The sequence below is a fragment of the Pteropus vampyrus genome, unplaced genomic scaffold (genome assembly GCF_000151845.1).
Source record: "Pteropus vampyrus isolate Shadow unplaced genomic scaffold, Pvam_2.0 Scaffold608, whole genome shotgun sequence".
NCBI classification, from domain to species: domain Eukaryota; kingdom Metazoa; phylum Chordata; class Mammalia; order Chiroptera; family Pteropodidae; genus Pteropus; species Pteropus vampyrus.
Window position 1 is genome coordinate 148,234 of NW_011889389.1, and position 3,675 is coordinate 151,908.

At 49.2% G+C, this 3,675-nt stretch overlaps 1 non-coding gene across 1 annotated transcript; it reads right to left on the bottom strand.

The window, feature by feature from the left end:
- Positions 1 to 2,867: 2,867 nt before the first annotated feature.
- Positions 2,868 to 2,986, bottom strand: LOC111733666. Its single transcript, XR_002778095.1, has one exon. It is a non-coding gene; the product is annotated as a 5S ribosomal RNA (ribosomal RNA).
- Between the last annotated feature and the right edge of the window lie 689 nt (positions 2,987 to 3,675).

The window sequence follows — 3,675 nt, forward strand, 5'->3', positions numbered from 1 at the left end:
GTCTGGGTCCCAGATGCCTCCTCTTGCGCCTGTTAGAGAGGCGGAGAGAGCGATTCTCAGAAGTGTTTGTCATTCTCGGCAAATGGTGTCAAAGACACTCCCCCTGGGAACACGTGTGGAGCGTTCCTCTCGCTGGCTCTGCAACCGTACGGAGAAGTGACCGATTCTGACCTTCAGTGACAAATTAACGTGACGCTTTGGAAATAGCCCACAACATCCGCGGGCTGGGGATAGCTGTGAATTCCGATCCGTCAGGACCCACAAATGATCTCGGGACGCTGGAAGCAGACGGAGCCGGGAGCTGGGGCATGCGGTCCACCGGCGTCCCGGGCTCGGCTGTGGCACTGGCCGCCCTTCGGTGCTGGCAGTCACGGTGCTTTCGTGCACGTGGAGACCGTGCCGTGATGCCCAGTGCGTTTAACTCAATCAGTGGAGTTATTGTTCTGAGCCAATGGGCCTGCGTCTCATATTGGCACCTCTGCTTCTCGGATGATACGAGCGTGATATTAATTTCGCACTCCGAGCGGTGGCATCCTCCCAGCACTGTGACAACGATGAGAGGAACGGGGAGCATCTGCTGAGCGCTCCCCCCGACGGGCTTTTTCATTTCTCCGGTCACACCTCGGCGGCAAAGCAAATCTCGCGGGCTCGCGTGGCGTTCCATAACTAATGCCGTAAATGACAGGAATCATCCTCAGCAGATCTCGTTTAGAATGTGCTTCTTCTCTACGTGTTCGTCCCCATTCTCTGTGTCACGCATCCACCGCGGTACAAACCTGCACGAAGCTGAACTCCGTGACGGTGCGGCCTCCGTGCTCAGCACAAGGATTCCGAGCGGGGGTCGTCCGTCCTCTCTGGTTCAGTCGGACCCTGAACGCGGCAGGTGTTTGCCTCAAGAGTCACTATCACGGACGTGAGCAGCCGTCGAAACAAACCGGGAAACGCTGCTCAAAGATCGTGCCCCGTTTCGCTCTCCCGCGTCAGGCCAAGGGGCGCCTGATCCGGATGCCATCTCTCTTCTTGAGAGGAGCGCGTGTTTTCTCTTGGCTAAGAGCCATTCGAACCTGGATCCTGGGCTACGTGAGATGGCTAGCTCATTGCCTGGGGAACCGACGCTGTACAGAAGGAGAAAAATTCAACTGTGAGGTGATGCTTCCAGACTCTATGACACTTAGTCCGTGAAGAGGTGCGGCTAGTCGCTCTGCACCATGAGAAGGTGTCGTGGCTGTTTTTGACGTTAGAAGTCTGGAGGGAAATTTAGAATAGGTTTTGTCATCGAGGGCTTAGAGTGCCCCCTGCCATCTTTCTGATCTTCCGTTCCAGATTTCTAAAACAGGGTTGCGGGGGACAGGGGCCCGGGGCGGGGAGGCCGACTTTCTTGCATTGCAATAATGATCAAGAGGAAGATATTTCTCAGAAGGCCCCAGAGGACATCTCCAGATGTCCCATTGACCAAAACTGGGTCACACACCCCATCTCTGGCCCATTCACTGGCAGGGGAATGGAATTACCTGCATTGGATCAGAGCCAGCCCCGGGGATGGGGAGGAGCTGCCGGTACCCACTGCTCTGGGTCCCCAGCCTGGCCAGCCACGGAGCGGGAGAGCTCTGAGCCAGGGCACAGGCACGATTCTGGGTGACAGGCGGGGCCGCAATAACATTAAATAGCTCGTGGTGACTAAAGTGGCTCCCTTTCCGGGACACTTTGCGTTCTTGCTCCTACATCAAGGAGGAATCTGTTTGATGGTGTATCTGTCTAAAGCCCTCTTGATGTTCTGGAATCTTCCTTCCTCATGCCAACCCAGCAGGACTCAGGCTCAAAGCCTGACGCTGGGAGCAGCCTCTAGGGCATGGCGTTTCGGCCGTTATTTATTTCCAGAGTCACCCGCTGTTTTTGACAAGCGACAGCAGTTTTCCGTTCATGGTACTGATGCAATTTTCTGTATTTAAGCTTTCCTTCTAAAATACATTTATTTAAATAAAATAAGGCTTCTAAAGTAAATATTACAGATAATAAATAGTACAAATATTATTGTAATTACGGGAAAATTGTCAGCATGTTCAGCAGAAGACTGAAATTGGAAAACTTTTAAAGAAAACTAGAAGAGAAACAGGCCTGCGATGCCACTAGACCAATAGGGAAGCAGCCTCTAGATTAATTTCTAAGGCAAAAACGTATATAGAAACAGAAGCTCTGCGCGAAGTCTCTTCCTTCTGACAGCAGCCGGGCGCTCCACAATAAATTCCCAACTGTGGATGGAAACATCAAAATATTGGGTCGTTTCGGAATTCCTTTGAGCCGACGGTGGCATTTGTCATTTACGGCTGCCGCGATTATTGTGTTTTTGTTGTTGTTGTTGCTGGTGTTTGTAAAAACAGCCTGATATATTCCAGGTCACTGTTAACCGTTTACTGGTTTCTTGTTTTCACATTTGGTAAAAAAGGATAGGATTCGTGAGCTCACGCGCACGTGCGTGTGCGTAAAATATACACATACACCTTCACACATATACACGACAGTGTTTAACAGTGGTTTTTAATCTCTGGCGCATATAAACAAAAACTCTTTTTAAAATCCTGGTGAGTAACATCAATGTTGCCCACTCAGGAAAATCTGTGTCACCCTATATATTTTAAATAGTCTTGTAGATGTAAATAGATTCTGGATAGTACATATGTTAACAACGTTTTCCAAAGAGTTGACTGCCCCACATTTAATAAGAGAAACCTATAATGAGAAATCTTACCCTTGCCAAAGCTAAAGCTACCCGTGGAGAAGTCTGATTGGCGGCCTCTGGAAAAGTAATTTTCATTAACTAAAGAGACACCTGACTTTGTTCTGCTTTCTTTCTTTCTTTCTTTTTTTTACGCCTACAGCACCTGGTCTTCCTAGGTGGTCTCCCATCCAAGTACTCACCAGGCCCGACCCTGCTTAGCTTCCGAGATCAGACGGGATCAGGCACATTCAGGGTGGCGTGGCTGTAGACCTCGTCCTGCTTTTAAATACGGTTGTATGAGGATGTGATGCTAGGAGCTCTGGCAGCAATTTTGGAGCATGAGGTGATAAATACGAAAAAGAAACCAGCCACCTGAAGAAAGCGGAGAGGAAGTATGGGAAAATCCTGGGTGTCCAAAGGCATTTGAGAGTCTGTACTGACTGACTGCGTGACCACTCAGCTTTAGACCTCGTGTCATAGGGGAAAAATGTTTCTTTATAAATTCTTCTGCTCGAGCATTAGTGAATGGGCACTGATACGAAGTTCATTGCAGGATTCCCGGCTCGAGTTTCTAACGGTAAAATTCTAGAAACGATCATGTGTAGGTGAAGAATCTCTTCCGGATTCCCATGCAGCTTTCCCAGAGATCTTAACAGTTGTTTTTTTTTTTTTTTTTGAGTAAGACATTTCCCATCGTTTTTTGCGTAAAATGGACCTTAGCACAACCACCACCCTCTCTTTGCCAGCGCAAATGCCATACATTTTCCGTGCGTACGTGAGTACTGACTTATTTCAAGGCGTAAACTCAGCAGAGGAAGAAGCAGACTCCTTCTGTCTGCCCTTCAAGCTCCGACCTGGATGCGTGAGGCAGACAGTGTCAATAAAGAAAGATTGCTAAACACCGTCAAACCCAGAGGGATGTGGGATTGCATTGGGGGGGTCAGGGACTCTGGCTTCCT